This window comes from Bubalus bubalis, chromosome 5, assembly GCF_019923935.1.
Source record: "Bubalus bubalis isolate 160015118507 breed Murrah chromosome 5, NDDB_SH_1, whole genome shotgun sequence".
Lineage (NCBI taxonomy): Eukaryota > Metazoa > Chordata > Mammalia > Artiodactyla > Bovidae > Bubalus > Bubalus bubalis.
This window is the reverse complement of record NC_059161.1, coordinates 78,827,230-78,851,619: the sequence shown is the minus strand read 5'-3', so window position 1 is coordinate 78,851,619 and position 24,390 is coordinate 78,827,230. Positions and strand designations below refer to the sequence as shown.

General features: G+C 51.7%; 1 protein-coding gene across 1 annotated transcript in view; it reads right to left on the bottom strand.

Annotated features, from left to right (window-relative positions):
* LRRN2 (leucine rich repeat neuronal 2) overlaps positions 1 to 18,648 on the bottom strand; it is a 62,298-nt gene extending 43,650 nt beyond the window's left edge. The window contains exon 1 of the mRNA XM_025277791.3: positions 18,477 to 18,648. The gene's annotated coding sequence lies outside the window, so the exon portion shown is untranslated. The remainder of the gene's footprint in view (positions 1 to 18,476) is intronic.
* Between the last annotated feature and the right edge of the window lie 5,742 nt (positions 18,649 to 24,390).

Here is a 24,390-nt window from a genome sequence, read left to right as displayed (position 1 = left end):
GAAGACAGTCAGGAGAGGTTAGGATATTGGCAGGAGAGTTCTTAAAGTGATGGAGCATGGACTCTCTCTGGATTCGAAGAAGAGTAGGCAGATGAAGGTCACGGATGGCAAGAAAGCAGAGGTGCCAGTGGACCGAAGACTCTAGAACATAGGTCCCAAAGGACCTACGTCCATATGAACCAAAGGTCTCAACGAGGTTAAAAATGGCTGCGTGGGAGTCTGAGATAACAAGCTGGGGGGCTAGGAGGTGGTGGTCAGAAAGAGGGGGACTCCATCAGGTGACCTCCAGGCAAGGGCAAGATCCAGTGTGTGACCTTGGGAGTGGCCGGCTGAGGGGGAGGCCCGTAAAGGGGCTGATGGGCCTGGGGGTAGAACTCATTGCCCATCGAGTCACTGAGCTCACTCCAAACGATGGACAGACTTGTTCCAGGAGCGGATGCCTAGGGGCAGATACCAAAGGCTTCTATGAACAAGAGGGCGCTTGGTGATGACAGGGGGAGGTGGAGATGAAGCCTAATTTTATGAGATTTGGGGAAGAATGGTCTTTTAGGGGAATTACATTCCCTTGCACCTTAAGTACTTTCTCCAGAGTGGAAGGTCAGAAAGGAAAGTGGAAAGAGTGTTGAGAAGAGGCAACAGACAGAGCACAGGGCCAGAAGTCAAATGAACACCAGTCTATGTGGCCTTGGGTGGGTCCTTCCCCCTCCCCAAGCCTCAGACTTCACATCAATAAAAATAGGCTGGGGAATTGGCTAAGCTAGCACTCCCCAATCCACGTTAGGGAGCCCCAGATGGGTTACAGGCGTGCTCAGACACGGATCCCCCCGCCCCGAGTCAGAGTTCCTGAGCCGCCGTCATCATGTCTGCGCTGTTCCGTGCACAAGAGGGTGGGAAGCGTGGGCCAGACTCTCCAGGCCCAGCCGTCTCAGCGCTCCGTCTCGGAAGGGGCTGTGGGGAGGCCCACGGAAGAACAGACAGACTCCGGCTGCAGGCAGAAGCCCATCTGCTGGCAGAGACGGAAGCCAAGTCCCCAGCTCCCTCCTGCCCCCCTCGCCTCCCTCCCAGCAACAGCTGAAGGGCTGGGATCTACCCAGCTGCCCAGGTGAGCCGCAGCTGCGTCTGCTCCTCTTCCGTCCTGGCCCTGGGGGTCACCGGTGGCCCCCTCAAGCCTCCGCAGCAGCTTCTGGAAGTGGAGGTGCGACCTCCTCCTGGCTCCTGCACAGACTTCCCAGTTCTAAAAACAGGCTCCCCACTTCCAAGGAGGCAGGCAGAATGTCTCAGGGTACCTGACCCAGAAAGAGCCTTCACAGTGCAGACCGTTCTCCTGGGGCCAGCCACTCCTCGGAGACCCACAGAAGAGCACTATGAGGCTGACCCTGGGCTCCCCTCTCTCTGCACCAGCCCTCCTCAGCACCCCTCCACCTCCTGTCCGACGCCAATGCTTAGGGACTGCACAGGCAACTTAGCTACGCCCTAATCATAATATTAGGAAAGACCGGCATCTGGCCCAGGACTTTGTACACAGTAGGTACTCGGTAAATATTTACTGAATAAATGAAGACTCTTTTCAAATACTTAAAAAAGAAAACTTTACCAAGCCCACCAGAATTGTTTAAATTATTGATCACATTGCTCCTATTTATTGGTATAGATAAAAGATTATATCTTAAATTCTTTGATATTTATTGGTGCCAGGGGCTTCCCTGGTAGCTCAACTGGTAAAGAATCTGCCTGTAATGCAGGAGACCCTGGTTCGATCCCTGGGTCAGGAAGATCCCCCTGGAGAAGGGAGAGGCTACCCACTCCAGTATTCTTGGGCTTTCCTGGTGGCTCAGACAGTAAAGAATCTGCCTGCAAGGTGGGAGAACTAGGTTTGATCCCTTGGTTGGGAAGATCCTCTGGGGGAGGGCATGGCACCCCCCTCCAGTATTCTTGCCTGGAGAATCCCAATGGACAGAGGAGCCTGGCAGGCTACAGTCCATGGGGTCACAAAGTCGGACACAACTGAGCGACTAAGCATAGCACACTACTATATGCCAATTGTTGAAGGGTGAGCTGGCTTCATTTCCAGAACCCTGTGAAATGGGTCTGTTAATCCCATTTTACAGATAAGCAAACTGAGGCTCAAAGAGAGGTTATGAGATATGTCCAAAGTCATATAAGTGGTAGACAGTGGCTCTGGGACACTAACCTAGATACATCCAACTTTAAAGATGGTGTTCTTTTCAACACACCAAGCTACCTCTCACCTAAAGAGACCAGAATGAAGACAGAAGCGAAGACGGTGGCAGAGAAGGGTGAAGACTGTGCGGCACACAGGCAAGGCTCCCCGCTGCCTTGCCCGAGGCAGCGGCTTCAAGGCTGGGTAAGCTTTGCTGAAGAGAGGTGCAGAGGGTCAGGCCCTTGCTCATCCCTCCCACTTTGATTGCTTGGCTGGATCGCCCACTGCCTATGCGAGCTGGCATCCCACTTAGCACGGCCTGGCTTGGTTCTCTGAGTGTGTGAGGCCAAGATGCAGCAAAGACCTGTCGCCTCCTCACAAGGTGGAGAGACTCTCTGTCTAAGAGGGATCCTTGTTCCCAGGGCCCAGGGAGCACGCCGGAGACGTCAGAAAACAGAAATGGTCTGACCTGCACGGATGGACACGGCTGTCAGCCCATGCCTGCCCGCCACTGCCTGACAGGTGAGCAGCTGTGCTCCACATCTGTCTGTCCATCTGCATCTCAGGGGCCTGCAGAGAGCTGATGCTCCTCAGAGAGGGGGGCCCTGGACCTGAAGGACCTCCTTTGCTACAGGTGTTAATTAGCAGAGAACAGGAAGGGTGGGCTGGGAAGGAAAGCGTGCCTAGATTACCATCCCAAACCTGAACCCCCTCCCCACTGCCAAGCCCCCCTCTTCTCCCCCACAAACGCCCCTAGCTCTGCCTGCCAAGCTCTACAAATTACCACACATGCCAATAAGTCATTAGGAACCAGAACAGCAAATGTGGGGTTGCCATGGAGACCGGCACCAGGAGCTGGCAGCCCCGGGGACCAGCCTGTGGCCCCGGTGTGCTGCGCGCAGGGCTGGCAAGGCCGAACCGCCCAGCAGAAGGGAGAGGCAGCCCCAGCAGGCGCGGGCTGCGGGGGGGAGGGGGCAGTGGGCCAAGCCCCCACCCTCCCCCAGGCCCTGTGCGCTGCCAGAGGGCAGGAGTAGCCGGGCCAGCAGGCAGGCCCTCCCTTCAGAGAGCTGCCGCTCTGCCCAGAGGAGGTGACGAAGCACATTCAGGGACCAGCCCCAGGGAGGAAGGCTGACACCTGAGCAGCTGGCCCGAGTCTGGGGGAAGAAGCCCGAGGGCTGAAGGCAGGACTATGCTCAACCACCCTCGCCCACCTTCCTGAACGAGGTACTCACATGCGCTTCGGCCCAGGGCTTAGCACACACATCCACTGGCCACAAACAAGTGAGTAGATGGGAATGAACGTGGTCAGTACCCGAGATCTCTGACAGGATAGGAGCAGGCCCTGGACCGAACACCAGTCTACGGGGACCTCTGACAAAGCCACTTCTCTCTGGGACTCGATGTCGTCATTGGGGAAATAACCAGACTGTGTTCCAGACACAGTGTACCTCAAAAAGGCTCTGCTGAGCCTCTGAGTTCTGGAGCGATTCCTCCAGTCATGGATCAGGAGGAGGCTGAACAGTGGGGCTGTGGTTCAGCATTGCCCTAGCTACAGCAGCCGGTATTAATTTCCTGTTGCTGCGGTAACATACTACCACACATTTAGTGGTTTAAAGTAACATAATTGTCTACAATTCGAAATGCCAGAAGTCCAAAATGGGTCTCGTGCGTGTGTGCTAAGTCGCTTTAGTCATGTCTGACTCTGCAACCCCATGGACTGTAGCCCATCAGGCTCCTCTGTCCACGGGATTCTCCAGGCAAGAATCCTGGAGTGGGTTGCCATGCCCTCTCCAGGGAATCTTCCCAACCCGGGAATCGAACCCGCGTCTCTTACTTCTCCTGCATTGGCAGGCAAGCTCTTTACCACTAGCACCACCTGGGAAATCCAAAATGGGTCTCACTGGGCAAAAATCAAGATGTCAGCAGGTATGTATTCCTTCCTGGAGTCTCAGGGAGAGCCTGTTTCCACACCTTTTCCAGCTTCTTGAGGCTGCAGCACTCCATGGCTGACGGCCCTTTCCACCTTCCAAGCCAGCAATGGCGAGTCTTCCTCACATCTCGTCACTCTGACACTGACTTCTGCCCCCTCCTCCACATTCAAAGGACTTGTGATAATAACACGGGGCCCACCTGGATAATCCAGGATAATCTTTTCATTTTAAGGTCAGCTGATTCACAGGCTTCATTCCCTTTGCCCTGTTACATAACAAATTTACAAGTTCTGCAGATCAGGAGGTGAGCATCTTTGGGAGGCCATTATTCTACCTACCACACATATAGCTTTGTTTTGAAAAAACGGATCAATTTCTAGCAATGTTTGAAGCCACATGACCAGAAGACTCTCAGTTGCCATCAGTTTTGAATGCTATGACCTGGACACCTCCTTTTCTCCCTAGGGGACCCTTGCAAGGAAATTCAGAGGAACTCTAGGGCCTGCCCATTCAGAGTGAATGCTGGCAGCTTAGGCTGTCCCGGCAGGGCATGCAGAGAGGTAGGTCTCTGTGTCCACCAGAAGAGCCCTGTTTTGGGGAATCCACCAGTCTCAGCTCTTTCCTCTCCCATGCCTCTGTATCCACATATTACCACATCACCCTGCAGTCATCTGTTCTTGTTTTTCCTTCCGGTCAGGTCGGATGGAGTTGTGTGCGCAGTGTATCCAGGCGTGCAAGTGAATGACCTCCCCCATCAGACCGGGTGATCCCAGAGGCCACGTCCTTGCTTCCTTTGCACCCCATTACCCATTCCCATCCCTCGGCACTGCATCTCGTGCAAAAGGTGTCCTGATCTGATAGTCAAAAAGAAGAGATAGCACCCCTTCTTCCCTCACTGTGACCTCAACACCGTCCCCCTCCTAAATCCATCCAGAGGAGCCCCCAGATGATTTGTAATAAACTCAAGAAACAGCACCCAAGTTCAGAAAGCAAAGGTCTTAGAATCTCCTGGCTAGCGCGTCTCTAGGCCTCTTGGGATCAACACTGGCCCTGGGGGAGACGGTGGTCTTCCCATACAGCATAACCTCTGTTCTCACCTCTGCAAGATAGTCCCTGCCAAACTGCCCGGGACCCAGTGGAGCTGAGTCAAATTCTTATGAGAAAGGTACCCTGGGTATTAATCACAGCCCTGGTGTTTTTTGATTTTATGAAAATTATTCACCCTCTCTCAGCCTTTCTTCCCCCCTGGTATCAACAGATGGCTCATTCCCATTCCTACTTTTATCATGTGCCCCAGGGAACCCGGGAGGAGAAACATGATACAGGAGGGGAAAGTTGTTCTTTGGAGGTGCAGCTCTGGAGAGATTGAGGAGAAGAGGAACTAGCATTTATGGAGCTTCTACTCTGGAGCAGGCACTCTACATAGATTAGCTCATTAGCTCACTTGGTTGAGAACCAGGGCTCTGGAGTCAGAAGACTGGGGGCTGAATTCCGGTGCTGCCATATGCTGGCTGTGTGTGGCCTCAGGCAAGTTACTTCATGTTTCCCAGCTTTAGTTTCCTCAACAGCAAAATGGGAGAAAATAACATCTACTTCACAGCATTATGTGGATTAAGTGGGATGAATGCAGCAAAGCTTCTGGCATATCACAAGCACTCAACAACTCAGCTGTGATCATTAACAAGCCTATGAAGTGGGTGCTATTAATCCAGATGTAGAGATGAGGAGACTGAGGCTCAGAGAGGTAAAACGCCCAAGGGCATACGGTCAGGGAAGGGACGTTCAGCAGCTCTGGTTACAGCTCCTCTGGACGGTAGGCGAGCCCCAGGCTCAGGCCTGCGTCCTGGAGGTGACGGTGCTAGGCCCTTCTTCCTCAGGCCGCCGGGGGCCCCGAGGAGGGAGAGCGGACCACTGGGCAGAAGGCTTCACCCAAGGGACGCTTGGCTCTGGGTCGGCGGGCATCCTGGGCAGGGGAGGGCACCACCAATGATCCCACCCCACCCCAGGGCTGTCTCTCTCCATACTCCAGAAGGAAGCCCGACCCCCCAGGACCCAGGCAGCCTCTCTCCAGAACAAAGAGAAGGATGGGGGCACATCTGGGCAGAATTTCATTTCCATTTCATGCTCTCTCTCTAGTTGCTCAGTCATGTCCCATTCTTTGTGACCCCGTGGACTGTAGCCCACAGTCCACAGTCCACAGAGGATCTAGTAAATGCTAGATCCTCTGTCCATGGGATCCTCCAGGTAAGAATACTGGAACGGGTAGCCACTCTCTTCTCCAGGGGATCTTCCTGACCCAGGGATCAAACCCGGGTTTCCTGCACTGCAAGCGGATTCTTTACTGTCTGAGACACCAGGGAAGACCCCATTTCACTACACATCAAACTACTGTAATGTTCTAGGAGTAACCCACCAAAGAGGAGCCTAGGCAGTGAGAAATGAAGAAGAGAAGTTGGCTGCAGACGGGGCAGAACAATGGAGCTCAAGGGAATTGCAGAGAACCGAGTCTTGAACGTGAGGAGGCCAGGGGCTCATGGATGGCCCCAGACTGCGAGAAAGCGGGTCCATGAAAACGACCAGAGAGCTGGGACTGGGGCTGAGAAGAGCAAGAGGTTCCAAGGGACAGAGAGCAGCTGGCTCTGCAAAGGAGAGGCCAAGAACACTAAATGGCTGCCCTCCTGTTCCCCAAGAGCATAAAGGGGACCCAGAAACCCAGGTGATGGGAAAGGGCCACTCCAGAGACAAATGCCTGCCCTTGCTAGCTTCTACACCCTCCCCTGGCCTGGCCACCCGTCCCCCCTCCCACTCCACAAGCTCCCCTCCAGAGAGGAGTCCTCTCTGCAGATCCAAACCCAACCCTGTTTTCCAGGCCCAAATCAGCTGTACCTCCTCAGGGAAGTATATACTCCCACACAGAGCTCACAGTTCTGATAACATTTATAGTCTAAACACACAGTTTAGTACTTGGTTTCAAATACGGTCTGGTATTATTCCCTCTTTATTTCTTGTGACTGTAACTTTTGCCTTTCCAATGACTGGGAGGTTTCCTCACCAGTAAAGACCGTGTCTACTGTTTCTTTATCTTCTCTCCCCTCCACCCGCTATTGCCTGGGAGGCTGTGCCCTTCATGAGACAACTTTTTGGGACAGTGCAGATTGACTAAACCAGCTTCAAGGCCTGGAGAACTTCCTTGCCACCCAGTAAAACACTGAAATGGATGGCCCCAACCTTGGGGTTTCAAAGGATCAGACCATACCACCCCCTGCCCTAAATGCTGCAAAAACTCCCCTTGCTCTGAGAAAAAAAACAAACTTCCCAGCCCAGCTCCACGGCTCACCAAGATCTGGCCTCCTCAATCCTGCTAGGCACAGCCCTGCCTCCAAGACCTTGTACCTGCACCTTCCTCTTTCCTCATATCACTTTCTCAGTAAGGTCAGCCTGTACAAAGCTACAGTTTCCTCCTCTAAGACTCTTCTATCCCCCTTCCTGGCTTTATTTTTCTTTTTAGCACTTGCCAACTTTCTATTAGGTTGGTACAAACATAACTGCAGTTTTGGACTGACTGTTAAATCATTATAACTAAGCTCAAATACTCTCTTTGGGATTGGAATGAAACTGACTTTTTCCACTCCTGTGGCCACTGCTGAGTTTTCCATATTTGCTGGCATATCGAGTGCATCACTTTAACAGCATCATTGTTTGTGTGTTAGTCGCTCAGTTGTGTCCGACTCTTTGCAATCCCACGAACTATAGCCTGCCAGGCTTCTCTGTCCATGGAATTCTCCAGGAAAGAATACTGCAGTGGATTGCCATTCCCTCCCCCAGAGGATCTTCCTGACCCAGGGATCCAACCCTGGTCTCCTGCATCGCAGGCAGATTCTTTACCATTTGAGCTACAGGAAAGTCAATCATCATTGTTTAGGATTTTAAATAGCTGGCATGTCATCACCTCCACTAGCTTTGTTCGTAGTGATGCTTCCTAAGGCCCACTTGATTTCACACTCCAGGATGTCTGGCTCTAGGTGGTGATCACACCATCGTGGTTATCTGGGTCATTAAGATCTTTTTTGTACAGTTCTTCTGTGTATTCTTGCCACCTCTTCTTAGTATCTTCTGCTTCTGTTAGGTCCTTGCTGTTTCTGTCCTTTATTGAGCCCATCTTTGCATGAAATGTTCCCTTGGTACCCCCAATCTTCTTGAAGAGATCTCTAGTCTTTCCCATTCTATTGTTTTCCTCTATTTCTTTGCACTATTCACTTCAGGCTTTCTTATCTCTCCTTGCTATTCTCAGGTACTTTGCATTCAGTTGGGTATATCTTTCCCTTTCTCATTTGCTTTTCACTTCTCTTCTTTTCTCAGCTATTTGTAAGACCTCCTCAGACAACCACTTTGCCTCTTTGCATTTCTTTTTCTTGGGGATGGTTTTGGCCACCGCCTCCTGTACAATGTTACGAACCTCTGTCCATAGTTCTTCAGGCACTCTGCCTACTAGATCTAATCCCTTGACTATATTCCTCACCTCCACTGCAAAACCATAAAGGGATTTGATTTAGGTCATACCTGAATGGTCTAGTGGTTTTCTCTACTTTTTTCAATTTAAGTCTGAATTTTGCAATAAGGAGTTCATGGTCTGAGACACAGTCAGCTCCAGGTCTTGTTGCTAGCTCAGAGAAAAAGCAAGGAAATTCCAGAAAAACATCTACTTCTGCTTCATTGACTATCCTAAAGCCTTGGACTGTGTAGATCACAACAAACTGTGGAAAATTCTTAGAGATGGGAATACCAGACTACCTCCTGCGAAATCTGTATGTAGGTCAAGAAGCAACAGTTAGAACTGGACATGGAACAACAGACTGGTTCCAAATTAGGAAAGGAGTATGTCAAGGCTGTATATTGTTACTCTGCTTATTTAACTTATATGCAGAATACATCATGTGAAATGCTGGGCTGGATGAATCACAAGCTGGAATAAAGATTGCTGGGAGAAATATCAACAACCTCAGATATGCAGATGATACCACTCTAATGGCAGAAAATAAAGAGGAACTAAAGAACTTCTTGATTAAGGTGAGAGTAAAAAAGCTGGTTTAAAACTCAACATTAAGAAAACTACGATCATGTCACCTGGTCCCATTACTTCATGACAAATAGATGAGGAATCTATTTGGAACAGTGACAGATTTTATTTTCTTGGGCTCCAAAATCACTGTGACCAATGACTGCCACCATGGAATTAAAAGATGCTTGCTCCTTGGAAGAAAAGCTATGACAAACTTAGTGTATTAAAAAGCAGAACATCACTTTGCTGACAAACGTCCATCAGTTGTCATGTATGGATGTGAGAGAAGAATTGATGCTTTCGAATTGTGGTTTTGGAGAAGACTCTTGAGAGTCCCTTGGACTGCAAGGAGATCAAACCAGTCAATTTTAAAGGAAATCAAACCTGAATATTCATTGGAAGGACTGATGCTAAAACTGAAGCTCCAATACTTTGGCCACCTGATGTGAAGAGCTGACTCACTGGAAAAGACCCTGATGCTGGGAAAGATGGAAGGCGAGAGGAGAAAAGCGTGACAGAGGATGAGGTGGTTGGATGGCATCACCGACTCAATGGACTTGAGTTTGAGCAAACTCCAGGAGATAGTGAAGGACAGGGAAGCCTGGTGTGCTGCAGTCCATGGGGTTGCAAAGAGTCGGACACAACTTAGTGACTGAACAACAACAGGGTCAAACACATCTTTATTAATCAAAGTAGGAACCATTATAAACAACACAGTTTTGCCAATGAGAAATGTTTGCTTATTCCTATGGCATAAAAATTCATGCTTTGGAATTCAACCAACTCTTGGAAAGCTTTTTCTGCCTCCTGTTGGTTGTTTAAGTGTTTTCTCTTCAAAAAGTTGTCAAGGTGCTTGAAGAAGTGGGTTGGGGAAAGGTCAGGTGAATATGGCAGATGAGGAAAAACTTCGTAGTCCAATTTGTTCAACTTTTGAAGCACTGATTTTGCGACGTGGGGTCGGGAGTTGTTGTGGAGAAGAACTGGGCCCTTTCTGGTGACCAGTGCCAGCTGCAGGCGTTGCAGTTTATGGAGAATCTCATGGGTTAGCTGAGCGTACTTCTCAGATGTTCACCGGGATTCAGAAAGCTGCACTGGCCTGGCAGCTGACCACCAAACAATGACCATGACCTTTGTGGGGGGCACGTTTGGCTTTGGGAAGTCCTCTGGAGCTTCTTCTTCCAACCACTGAGCTGGTTGTTGCCGGTTGTCATAAAATCCACTTTTTGTCATATGTCACAATACAATTGAGAACTCGTTTGTTGTTATTGTGTAGATAAGAGATGATGGCACTTCAAAATGACAATTTTTTTGATTCGAGGTCAGCTCATGAGGCGCCCACTTATCGAGTTTTTTCACCTTTCCAATTTGATTCAGATGTCGAATGACCACAGAATTGTCGACACTGACTTCTTCGGCAACTTCTTGTGCAGTTTTAAGAGGACCAGCTTTGATGATCCTCTCAGTTGGTTCTTGCCAACTTCCAATGGCCGGCCACTGTGCTCCTCATCCTCAAGGCCCCCATCTCCTTTGTAAATCTTTCTGAACCTCCACTGCACTGTAGGTCCATTCGCAGTTTCTGGGCCAAATGCACTGTTAATACTGTGAGTTGTCTCTGCTGCTTTATGACCCATTTTGAACTCAAGAAAATCGCTCAAATTTGCTTTTTGCCTAACATCATTTCCCTAGTCTAAAATAAATATAAAACAAACAGCAAGTAATAAGTCATTAGCAAAAAACCATAAAGCAAGAAATGCACGTTAAAATGATGTATAACATAACCACATTTATTTAAGAATATATTCCAATATCAATAGGCAAAGTTCGAAAATGTAAAACTGCAATTACTTTTGCACCAACCTAATAATACATAGTGTGTACTGGTGGCTCAGAGGTTAAAGCATCTGCCCACAATGCGGGAGACCTGGGTTCAATCCCTGGGTCAGGAAGATCCCCTTGAGAAGTAAAATGGCAACCCACTCCAGTACTCTTGCCTGGAGAATCCCATAGAGGGATTAATACATAGCTGACTACTGAATGATGTGGGGTTTGGAGCACTGACCCTCTCTCTGCACAGTTGAAAATCTGAGTTTAATTTATAATCAACCTTCTATTTTGCAGTTTTGTATCCACTGATTCAGCCAAGCATGTTAGGGGTAATGTAGTTCTTCAGTATTTACTACTGGAAAAAAAAAAATGCAGTTAAAACCTGTGGCTCAGGGTCAACCGTATTATTTATTTACTGTATCCTCAGACAATAAGGCAATGGCACCCCACTCCAGTACTCTTGCCTGGAAAATCCCATGGACGGAGGAGCCTAGTAGGCTGCAGTCCATGGGGTCGCTAAAAGTCAGACATGACCGAGTGACTTCACTTTCACTTTTCACTTTCATGCATTGGAGAAGGAAATGGCAACCCACTCCAGTGTTCTTGCCTGGAGAATCCCAGGGATGGGGAGCCTGGCGGGCTGCCGTCTATGGGGTCGTACAGAGTCGGATACAACTGAAGCCACTTAGCAGCAGCAGCAGACAATAAGAACTTCCCTGGTGGCTCAGAGGTTAAAGCATCTGCCTGGAATGAGGGAGACCCGGGTTCGATCCCTGGGTTGGGAAGATCCCCTGGAGAAGTCAAATGGCAACCCAAACCAGTACTCTTGCCTGGAGAATCCCATGGAGGGAGGAGCCTGGTAGGCTACAGTCCATGGGGTTGCAAAGAGTCGGACACGACTGAGCGACTTCACTTCACTTCACTTTCACTTCAGACAATAAAGTATAAACTCTGTAAGGGTGATGATCTCTGGTTGCTCAGTTATTTGTACCCAGTGTCTGACACAGGTGCTTCATAAATACTTGCCGAATGAAGACACCCAGCGCCACCCTGGTCTGAGATGGCAGAGGCACAGCTGTGCTCAGAGCAGGACAATGGACAGGAAATTCTGTAGGGTGTAGGTTCTCCCTAGATGAAAGTGAAGTGAAAGGCTCTCAGTCGTGTCCGACTCTTTGCAACCCCATGGACTGTATAGTCCATGGAATTCTCCAGGCCAGAATACTGGAGTGGGTAGCCTTTCCCTTCTCCAGGGGATCTTCCCAACCTAGGGATCGAACCCAGGCCTCCCGCATTGTAGGCGGATTTGTTATCAGCTGAGCCACAAGGGAAGCCAAAGAACACTGGAGTGGGTAGCCTATCCCTTCTCCAGCAGATCTTCCTGACCCAGGAAGCAAACGGGGGTCTCCTGCACTGCAGGCGGATTCTTTACCAACTATCAGGGAAGCCCAAGGGTTCCACAATGCCAGCTCCAGGCCAACTCTGGGCAAGCACCTTCTGTTTGGAGGCCTGGAGCTGCGTGAGCCCCAGTGACCTTCATCTCATTGGGAGGGCTGTCCAAGGAGAAGGCGGAGGGTGAGGATGAGGACCAGGCAGAGCCAAGTGTCAAGCCCCTCCCCTCCGCACGCACAGCACTTACACTTGCAGCCTGCCCATCAGCTGCCCCTGTGTTCGCTCCATCTCCTGGGCATCACCACCCCTGTCCTCCCAGGCCACTTTCGTCGCCTGCCTCCAATGCTCATTCTGAGAACACTGTGTAAAGGAACACGGCCTTCCCTACCTTTCCTCTCTCCTCGCCCCTTTTCTTCCCACTCTGGTAGGGATGAGGGAAGACAGACCTGCTTTTCCTGGGGGACCCACGCTGGCTGCCTAACAACCGCTGCTCCTTCTTCCACATGTTTGCTCCTGGAGGCTCTGCCTTGCAAGATGTTTGCAAAAACGATGTTTGCTTGTTCTTGTTCTTCCCAACACACAGGAGGCTCCCTTGTAGAGACACCCCACTGGCAACACTAGTCACAAGCTTTCCCCCTCCCACCACCGTGTCTGGACTCTGCACTCTGGTTCCCCGGAGCCACTGGGAGCAGACCTCTCCCAGAAGTCACCTCTGCGTCGGCCCCACTACAGTGTTGGTCCCCAGGGACTGAGTCAGGGTGCCACTCCTCTGAGGTCACTGGCTCCATGTGGCCCCTGAAGCACTTAGCTGAAGCAGAAGGAAAAAATGTTGGTTCTCCAGGAGCTGTCATCTGAGGGAAAAAAAGGGAGACCCTCCTTGAGGGTCCCCAAAGTGGGGCAGGCAGCCCTAGCCTGGACAGGACTCGGGGGGCATCTTTTTTTTAAATCTTTTTAAATTGAAGGATAATTGCTTTGCATAATTTTGTAGTTTTCTGTCATACATCAATAAGAATCGCCATAGGTACACCCAGATGCCCTCCCTCCCATCTCCCTCTTTTGGGGAGCAGCTTACTGTAGGAAGGAGTGGGGAGAACGGGCAGGATGCTACCAGGGCACCTCTAGGCCCGAGAACACTGGGTTCTGGGGGCGTAAGGAGCAGGAGCCCTGCAGTCAGAGAGAATGTTGAGGCCTCCCTCAGTTTTTTTCTAGCGACATGTCCTTGAGCAAGTTACTGAACCTGAGTCTCAGTTTCCTGGTGTTTAAATTAGGGATAATAGGAGGACCTACCTAATGGAGTACTTTTTGAGGGCTTAATGGAAAAATGTAGGTAAAGCACGCGGCACTGTGCCTGGCACATAGTTAGTGCTCAATAAATGCCAGCTGCTATCATTAATGCCATCACAACGTGTGAGGTGGAGGCTGAATACCAGTCAGCGCCCCACGAATCCTCTGCCTGCTCTTCATCCGGGAACTTCAAGCCCATCAAACGCTGAGCAGCAGGGAAGGTGTGGGTGGAAGAAATGTACAGACAGAAACTGAATTCTAAACCAAGCCTGGTTCAACTCACCTTCTAAGACAGGCCCTCAGGCCAAGGCATCTCCTGGGTCCCCAGGAAGAGCAGGAAGCCAGAGAACAAGGCCCGTGGCCGCTCTGGGTTTGGAGCAGAGACTGCCTGACGAAGGCTTAGAGCAGTTAAGAGGCCACGGTCACGAGACCAATCCTAGCAATCCTAGGGGTGCACCAGGTCCTCAGCCCAAAGGCCAACTGTTTGAGGCTGGCGCGTGTTGGGATGCTCTGGGTGACCTGCCAGCCCCACCGGAAGCCCAGCTCTGAGCACTGGAAGCAGAGGCTGCAGTGGGATGGGTCCAAGGGGCTCCTGCCCTCCATAGAGGGCAGTACGCACGCAACACGGCCCCCTCCACATGCAGTCCTGAGCGCCGGGGCCTTCAGGCCTGCTGCCTCTGCCTGGCTGACTCCTTTTCAAACCGTGCCCCAGTATCATGGCCTCCAAGGTCCATCTCATAAACTGGCGACAGACACAGTCACCTCTTTATCTGAGACCCCTGGATTACAGCACTTGTTTTGTTACTGTAAGACTAACTGTTGTATGTGCTTAGTTGGTCAGTCGTATCCGACTCTTTGTGACCCCACGGACTGTACCCACCAGGCTCCTCTGCCCATGGGATTCCCCAGGCCAGAACACTGGAGTAGGTAGCCATTCCCTTCTCCAGGGCATCTTACCCAACCAGGGATCAAACCCAGATCTCCTACATTTTAGGTGGATTCTTCACCCTGGGTTGGGAAGATCCCCTGGAAAAGGGAATGGGTTACCTACTCCAGTATTCTGGCATGGAGAATTCCATGGACTGTATAGTCCCTGGGGTTGCAAAGAGTTGGATACTACTTGAGCGACTTTCACTTGTACCATCTGCACCACCAGGAAAGCCCTGTATTATAGCACTTGTTTCGTTACTGCAAGTACATAACTACTCCACTTAATAATGCTAAAAATAATATTTATCTGGCGCCTACTGTGCCAGGCACTGTTCTAAACTCAGGGCATGTATTAACTCATTCAATCATTACAATTCTATGAAGTAGGTACTGTTATTATCCCATTCATACACGAGGAAACCGAGGCACAGAGATGTTAGACAACCTGACCAAAGTCACTCAGCTAGAAGTCATGGGGCCTGGATTCAAGTCCCAGTGATGTGGCTTTAGAACTCCTAGAAGGCAGGGGCAACACCTGATGTGTTTCTATCCCTTGCACCTAGCACTGGGCTGAACGCACAGCATGTGCCTGCATACGGCTAACGTGGCGAACGTTCCAGCCTCTAAGCTGTAGGACACAGAGACCAAGCCCCTCCAGAAAGTATCAGATAAAGGCATCCTTCTTCGCCCTCTCTTAGCAAGTGCACCATATCCTGCACTCTGTCCTGCCCGCTGTGTCTTTTCCTGCATGTCTCCTGCCTTTGTCTGTTCCTTGGTCACTCTCCCCCTTTCCTGTCCCATTCAGCCTCCATCCATCGGCCCTGTCCTTCCGTAAAGTTCTTGCAGGCTTGAAAGCCTTCCACCCTCCTTCTCTGCCTTAGAGCTTTTCTAGAATCCAGACTTCCCCAAGGAAGCTGAGAACACCAGTGACACTGATTCATTAGACTGGCCACGGACCAAGCTCCCACACACAGACCCTGAATGAAAACAGCGATCTCTGCGGACGTGCTGTGTGTGTGTGCCTGCCTGTAGCTTGTTACAAACCTGTGTTGGATCAGGAAGATCCACTGCCCTCCCTGTCTCTTCTCCCAGGGTCCCAGCTCCTCCAGGAAGCCTTCCCTGATCCCTTGAGAAAGCTTATTCATGCAACCATTCAGCAAATCTTTATATATCTTAATATTCGGAGGAGACAAGGCATGCTTCTGAAAAGTTTGGTTAAAATGTGACCTTCAGAGAACTGCATAAGTTACCAGATGTCACAAACACAGGTGCCAAACGAACTGCAAAGATGCAGTGATTTCAAAATGGAGACCTTTGTGACCTGGGACAAGTGCCTTATCCTCTACGGTCCTCAGTGTCCTCAGTTATAAAGCAGATGGTAATCCAAAATTTAGAAGGTTATTAGGAGGATCAAATCAGATAATTTTTGTAAAGTTCCTGACAGACTGATGCTTAGTACGTACTCAGTAATACATGCTTCTTTCTCCCTTCTCCATCTAAGGCACCGGCTTTCTATTCGGCCGTCCCAGATAAACGATGAGACATGAACTGATCCATCCTTGGAGGTCAAAAATGTCTTAAGGACAGGATGACCTCGGTCTGTAAGCTTTGCAGTACCTGGTTTATTGTAAGGAGATGCGCCTGTCACATTAGAGGTTACTCAGTATGATAAAGATGACAATTTACTAGGACTGTTCACACCCCTCCCCCAGCAACACAAGTAATGGGTAAAAAGCCTAGTGGGCAGAGACCTGATCAGCTGGGAGGTCCAGATACAAATTCAGCCCTGAGATATAAAGGTTTAATGGCTGTATCCTCAGCTCCTAAGATAGTGCTGAGCAGAGTAGGTGCTCAATAAATTGCTGAATGAATGCTTTTTTTTTTTTAAACAATGGATTTTCCTTCCCATTTCAAATTAAAGAGAGAGGATAGGAGGGGCAAATGCCCTGGTACAGGAGTGATGCCAGGGGAATGCAGCTGCCAGGCCGGCCACCCAGGCTCCGCCCCTGCAAAGGGGACGCAACAAAGCTACCAGCACAGGTGTTCCCATTAGGAGGCTCAGAAGCCAGGAGCCTACATACCGCCTGGCTTGTGGCTGAAGCTGCAGGTTACAGAAGAGAAGGGGAAAAGGTGCAGACAGGCCTGGAAGGGAGGGAGGGAGGGAGGAAGAAGTCTGGGGAGAGGAGGAGGGTGAGAGAGGAAGGGGAACACTGTTGGGGCGAGGGGGGGGTGGGGGGTGGGGAGGAAGAGACTCCTGAAGGAGACAGGAGGAGCACGGTGGGGAGGAGGCACTGGAAATAAGGATGGGGAGTGGGTAGGAACTGTGGAGAGTTCCAGAGGAAATCTGCTGTCTCAGCCTGGGTGGAATTGTCTTAGCGAGACTTCTGAGTTCCCCCTGCCACTCAGCATCTCCTCTGGGTTGGGCTGTGCAGGGGGAGGCTGTGGATTTGGGGGTACCCCTAGATGCCAGGTGTCTGCCAGACCCTGGGCAGGTCCCAATCCTGAAGCCTGAGGCGTTTTGCTCCATCCTTTCCAAACAATGAGGTTTCACCCTAGGTCTAGAGGGTAGCCCCTCCCCAGCCACCATGGGAAGGAGACTCAGTGTGAGCCAGCCCAGGGGAAAGAAAGGTATCCAGAAGGCTCAGACCCCTCACTGGTCTCTCTTTCCATCTTCTCCCCACAAAGGCACCTGGCCAGCCAGGAAAGTGGGTCAGGCCGCTCACATGTGACTTTCTTCTAACAACAGGCAAGGGGGCCTCGGTGCCCTGTACACGACCCTGCCCACCCCATGCCCAGTGCTCTTGTTGGAGGGAACTTTAAGGAGCAGTGGGAGGGGATCCGTGCCTTCTCATTCAGGAAGAGGACATGGGCCAGAGCCCATCCCAAGCTGTCAGGGAACGGGGAGCCTGCGGCTATCAGGGCGCATGGAAAGACCTAGATCTTCCCATGATGATGGCCACGCTGGCAGGGAGCCACCTCTACCCCCCTGACCTGGGGGAGGGGGGTTTGTTTCCTCTACCACCCACCTTCTGGGGTCTTCAAGAAGAGGGCCCAATCGGCCCATCTCTATCAACCGAGCGCTGCGCCCAGCCCACCCCCTCCCGACCCTGCCGGTTGCCCAATTAGAAGCTGCGTTGGCTCCAACAGATGGGAGCTGCGGCAGGCTGAAGAACAGAGCACAAAGCCCAGCTGACATTTTCCTTCCTGTTCCTTTGGTGGGGGAGGAAGGGCAGGGCCAGAAGGGGGGCACAGCAACACCCCCGGGCCCCCGCTCCAGGTCCCAGTCTCCCGCACCTCCGGGGCTTCTTGGAGCTCAGTTTCCCCCCACCCGGCAGCGCCCCGCTGGCGGGGCAGCCGGAGCCCGCGCCGCCCTCCGCCCGCAGGACGAACGCACCACCTGTGGCTGGCCCACCCTCGGTCGGCCGGCGGCCGCGGCGGCCCGAGCCGGCCCCTCCTCCACGCCGCAGGTCCCCGCGCAGAGGCCGCGCACAGACTCCGGCCGCCCGGGAGGAGCCGGGCTCCGGGCTCCGGGCTCCGGGCTCCAGAGACTTCGGACCGACACGAAGGCCACCTTGGACGCCCAAACTCCAGGGGAGGGCAAGTCCGCAGGCTCCGGAGCCCTCCCTGGCGAGTCCGCCCCCGTCACGCCCCCCCTAACCTCGCGGCCCCCCGACATCTCGGGGCCCCCGCTCTGCCCAGCCACAGTCTGGGGCGGCTCGGACCTCTTCGGGTGCATTCAGGCTCGGACGCCCCTTCCTCGGGTCCAGCCCGCGCGGCCGGCAACCTTTCCTGTCTCCGGCCCTCCTTCCCTGCCCCCGCGCGGCCGCCCCGCGCCCAAGCCCCCGCTCCCCAGCGGGCCCCCCGGCCCCCGGGGTCCGCCCGCGAACCGCACACTCACCCCGGGCGCCGTCTGCTGCCCGCGCACCGCTCGGCTCCCGCCCGGGCCGGGCTCAGGGAGGCCGCGGGCACAGGCCGGGGCGGGGTCGCGGGCTCCTCCCCGCCGCGGAGTTTTCCTGGGAGTGGTCCCGGGGCAGAGCGAGGTGACGGCCCGGTAGAAGCACCCGCTCCCTGCCCGCGCCGGGCCCGCGCGCCGGGCTGGAGGGCGGCGGCCGAGAGCGGAGCTTCCTCCGCCCGCCGCGCGTTCGCGGGTGCGGCCGGCAGGCCCCCGCGGCGCCCGCGCCCCTCCGCGCACCCTCCGCCCGGCCTCTCCTCGCCGCTGCGCCGCGCCCCGGCCTCCCCAGCCCGCGCCGGGCGCCTCCTCGCTGTCTGCCTGCCGCGCCGCCCCCTCCCTCCAGGCCCGCTGCCGTTTTAACTCCTGAGTGGTCGGCGGCCCGCTCCCGACACAGCTCGCGGGAGGCGGGGCCGGGCCGGATGCTATGGCTGGGCCTCCCGGGCCGCGGAGCCCTTGCGCCTTCAGACGCAGCGCTGGTCCGAAAGAAGAAGGGAGATCCGAGAGGGGAAAGGGGCCGTTCTCATATTGCCTCTTACTCCCTTGCTAAGGAATACAGAGGGGAAATTCAGCAGCTTCTAGAGGACAGGTGCAACTCACAGGCACAGCATTTTTGCCTTGCGCGGTGCTGTTGCCCCCTTTCCCCCCAAGTTAACAGCGGACTAAGGAACGCAAAGAGTGGGTTAGAATTTGTCCACGGGCACAGGCGTCTCTTAGCCTAAAGAACAGTGTGGAATATACACTCCACCCCCGCCAGTTCCATACCCTTCTAGCATGGCCCCCTGAGCTCGGCAGCTCTGACCTTCTGGAAGGTTCCATCCTGGCCTTTAGCAAAGGTGTCCATCTCCATAGGTGTTAGGAACTGGCAAGCCCACTCAGGGGCTTGGCTTGGGCGGATGCCCCCCCTGCGGGCCAAGCGTTGTGAACACTAGGAAAGGAGAGCAGGGCGCTGAAGGTGGTGCTCGGCTGCTACGTGGTGGCTTACAAAGGCTGGGTCACCACCCTGTCAGAGCTTAGGAGTGTGTCTTCTGCTGGGGCCAACTGCTTGAGTCCCATGCCTCAGTGGGGCCTTCGACCTGGACCACTCAAAACAAGCTCAGATCCATGACCAGAGCCTGCAGAAGCAACCATAGAGAAGCAGGTGGGCTGGAGCCCAAGGGATGGGGAGTCCTGCCAGGAGTGGCATCCGGTTTTCCTTCCTCCATCCAGGGCTTGAGCTCAATGCCTTCTGTGAGCTTCAGAGAGCTTTTTCACTCTGCCTTCTCCAAGGGCACAGCCTGTGCTAACTCCGTGCCTGGAGGCTTTTATCAAATCAGCCTGAAGGTCTGTGTGTCCTGTATGCACAGAGGGGGTTCTCACCTTCTTGTATTCAGTAAGCATGTATTAAGTTCCCATTGTACCTCCTAACCCACTCCCATGCCATGCTCTCCACCCCTGCTGTGGGGCATGATGGCCTCTAGGACCTTAGAGGGACAAGCTGGAACTACAAGAAACAATTTTAAACATTTCAAGGCAAAGGAAGTGCCATAGAAATACAGAAAGAAAAGGCTGTTATAGGTTAAGGTTATTCAGGAAAGCTTTTATGGAGGAGGTGAGCTTCAGGCTGAGCCCATATGGAGGAACTGACAGAAAACAGGGGCCAACACATGCAGGCAAGTGGAGACCTCAGAGCAGAGTGGGTTGCTTGGAGGGCAGGGGGCAAGGGAGGGATTTTATGGAGCTACTAGATACCAGGTGTTTTCACACACCCCTCTCATTTTATCCTCTGAGTTGACTCTTACACCTCCCTTTAACAGACAGCAGAATAGAGGCTCAGAGAGCTTAAGTTCTATAGGCCGAATTTGAACCTCTTCTTGGAACCACAGTGCCCTTGCTGTAACACCATACTGGGTCTGCAGAACAAAGAGCATGAATTTCCAGGCTGAACAGTTTAGCCTTGGCCCAGTACACAAGTGATTTGGGATAAAAGAAGCTGGAAGATGGGAGGCTAGAGAGAAGGCTGTTAGTGGAACAAGAGGGAGGGGAGCAGTGAGACTGGAGAGTAAATGCAATAGGCCTCTGTAAGAAGATTTGGTAGAAGTCTGACACTGAGTGCGTAAGTGAAAGGGGTCAAAACTTGACTCTAAGCTTTTGAGCAGGAGTGTTGGAGTCCCTTGTCAGTTCACCGTCCTGAGGGACAATGTCAGTGTATTCAGGCTACTCTTAAGAAGGAGGAAATGTCACCAGCCCTTTGCCAGCTGAGCGACACTCCAGGGCCCCAGCCCCTCAACACCCATCCATGCTGCGTAGTGTGTCTCAGCTCCCCACCAGATGGGGTCTTCTGGAGGCTGAGACTTCCCGCGCAGCACCGAGTCAGGACTAGTGGTTTACAGTTGTTTAGTCGCTAAGTCAAGTCCGACTCTTTTGTGACCCCATGGACTATAGCCTGCCAGGCTCCTCTGTCCATGGGATTTCCTAGGCAAGAATATTGGAGTGGGTTGCCGTTTCATTGGGGAGCGAACCTGAGTCGCCTGCATTAGCAGGCAGATTCTTTAGCTCTGAGCTACCAGGGAAGTAATGCCTTATAGTAGATGCTCAATAACTGATAATTAAAGAATAAGTGGGGTGAAAGCAAGTAGCATTGCCAATTGGCTGTTTCTAAGTGGCAGACCTGTAAGACGTGTGCTGGGTAAGGGATAGGGAATTGTATTGTCTCAGGGCAGAGGATAGGGGAGACTTCTTGAGCTGACTCCAGATTCCTTACCATCCAATGGAGCTCAGCATTGGTTTCAGAGCCTGAGGTTTGAAACTCTCCTCATCACTTTCTCTTTCTTTAGGAAAAGTGCTTTAACTTCTCTGGGTTCCAGTTCTTTTCTATGTAAAAAAATTCAAGTCATAGCAGTTAATACTTCTTGAACGCCTGCTACATGTAAGGCATATTTATGCCTCAGCTCATTGAAAATTCCATCAACCCTAGGACTCGAGATAGAAGACAAAAGAGGTTTAAAGTTATGTAACCAGTACATAATAGAGCTAAGATCTGAACTCAGGGTATCTGATGATAGAGTCCCAACACTGAACCACTAGCCTGCACCACCTCTTCAAGATGAGGGTAGCGATAAGGACATTCACTCAGACTCACAGGACTGCTGTGAGATGGAATGGGGGATACGTGTGTCTGGAGTGAGCATGTTACCTGGCATATAGCACATCTCAGTAAACGGTCGTCTCTCTCTCTCAACTCGTCTTCCATGGTTTCCATTCCGAACCAGACAGTTTTCTGGGGAAAGATGGGCACTCAACTTAGTCCTTTGGAAGCTCTTAGGTAATTTCGCAGGAGATTTAATGGCCCGGTTAGTGACCTTTTGCCCTCCAAATTTAATCTCTAGGCTTAGCTGTGCATCACTACTGCCAGAAGCCTGGAACTCTGTGACCCCAGAGTGTCTTGGGAGAAGGATGCCGGGATTACACACCACTACAAATGATTCTCAGCTCAACTCCACTTGGCTCTGTAATGTAGGGGTCAGAGGCTGAGCTGGAAGCATGCTGTTTGTGTGGTGGGGGGCAGTGAGGAGAGGAGGGATCCTCCTGGAGCCTGGCGGTGAGCCAAGTTAGAGAAGGGAGGCTGGAGGGCGGCGCCACCTCTTTCAGTGGAAACCCCACTGTTGTAGCCTCTGCTCAGCCCCACCTCAGGAAGCCCTGAGTGAGGCCCTTGGAGTCGTTGAGGGCTGTTGTCCCACCAGGGACTCAACTCGGTAGAGACTGTGGCCCCAGAGCGGTGGTCCTCAGGCTTAAGCGTCAGCTAGAGCATGTGTGCAAATGCAGCCTCACAGCTCCTACCCCAGAGTTAGATCCTCTAGTTCTTGGAATCTGCAGTTTGGCAAACTCTCTAGGTGATTCCGATTCAAGTGGCGGATGAACTCTGCTTTGAGACACTGGCCTGGAGTGTCCATCACTCTCTGATCGCTCTCTGCCTGGGCACGGCAAGTACAGAGCCCTATATTTTGGCTGTTGGGGAACAACAGTGAAAAGAGAACACAGGGTCCCTGCCAGAGGCAGATTAACGATGAAGCTGATGAAGTTTAAGCTTGATGGTTGTTCACTTGAGGGGATGAGGGGAGGGGAGGTTGGTTTACAAACAGCAAGCGTTTTTATGCAAGCATTTCTGGTAAACTGAATGAAGAGGTATCAGAAGAAAGGGATCTGAATTTCCAAGGTTCACATACATTGTTGTGATCTTTCTAGTTCTAAAGAAATTAAACCATTGGGGCTAATTTTGTATTTGTTCTTTTTCTTAAGAGGGCCCCACAAAAACTGGATCTTCCCCTGGCCCCTGCCTTCAGGGAGCTCCCAGGATCCATAGACACACCTTGGAGCACAGAGCACCAGAAAGCAAGAGGACACTGCAGACAGCCGAACAGCAGGTACTGCAGGGAGTCCGCAAATGTATCTGGGGTTATATTCCTGGAAAAGATATTGCAGGTAAAATGATGTAGGTTGAATCTGTTTTTGCCCAGAAACAATGTGATGATGGAAATTACAATCCTCACCAAAGTCCTGGTGCCCAGCTTTTTAAAGGAATATGTATAAACACCATAAACATCATATTTAATGAACTTTAAATGATACACCTGCACTCTGTATTTGTTAAATTGACTTTGAGTATATAATATAATATAAAACAGCTAAACTGGGCAATATGATAACCAAATCCCATTCAGTTTAATTTAATGAATTCAGAAGATTCCTAGGAGAAATGCTCTTTTGGGGGAAAGGAGGGAGCCACAGAGAGGGCTGCAGAGTCTCCTCCTTCCTTTCATTTTCTTGTTCAGTCGCTCACTCATTTCCGACCATTTGAGACCCCACGGACTGCAGCACACCAGGCTTTTCTGTCCTGCACCATCTCCAAGAGCTTGCTTGAACTCATGTCCATTGAGTCAGTGATGCCATCCAACCATCTCATCCTCGTCCCCTTCTCCTCCCGCCTTCCATCTTTCCCAGCATCAGGGTCTTTTCCAGTGAGTCAGCTCTTCGCATCAGGTGGCCAAAGTATTGGAGCTTCATCATCAGTCCTTCCAATGAGTATTCAGGACTGATTTCCTTTAGGATTGACTGATTTGATCTCCTTGCAGTCCAAGGGACTCTCAAGAGTCTTCTCCAACACCACAGTTCGGTTCAGTTCAGTTGCTCAATCATGTCCGATTCTTTGCGACACCATGGACTGCAGCACGCCAGGCCTCCCTGCCTGTCACCAACTCCCGGGGTTTACTCAAACTCATATCCATTGAGTCGGTGATGCCATCCAGCCATCTCATCCTCTGTCGTCCCCTTCTCCTGCCTTCAATCTTTCCCAGCAGCAGGGTCTTTTCCAATGAGTCAGCTCTTCTCATCAGGTGGCCAAAGTATTGGAGTATCAGCTTCAGCATCAGTCCTTCCAATGAATATTTAGGACTGATTTCCTTTAGGATGGACTGGTTGAATCTCCTTGCAATCCAAGAGACTCTCAAGAGTCTTCTAGAACACTACAATTCAAAAGCATCAATTCTTCGGGGCTCAGCTTTCTTTATGGTCGCACACCCATACGTGACTACTGGAAAAACCATGGCTTTGACTAGATGGACCTTTGTTGGCAACGTAATGTCTCTGCTCTTTAATATGCTGTTTAGGTTGATCATAACTTTTCTTCCAGGGAGCGAGCATCTTTTAATTTCATGGCTGCAGTCACCATCTGTAGTGATTTTGGAGCCCCCAAAATAGTCTGTCACTGTTTCCACTGTGTCCCCATCTATTTGCCATGAAGTGATGGGACTGGATGCCATCTTCATTTTTTTAGTGTTGAGTTTTAAGCCAGCTTTTTCGCTCTCCTCTTTCACCTTCATCAAGA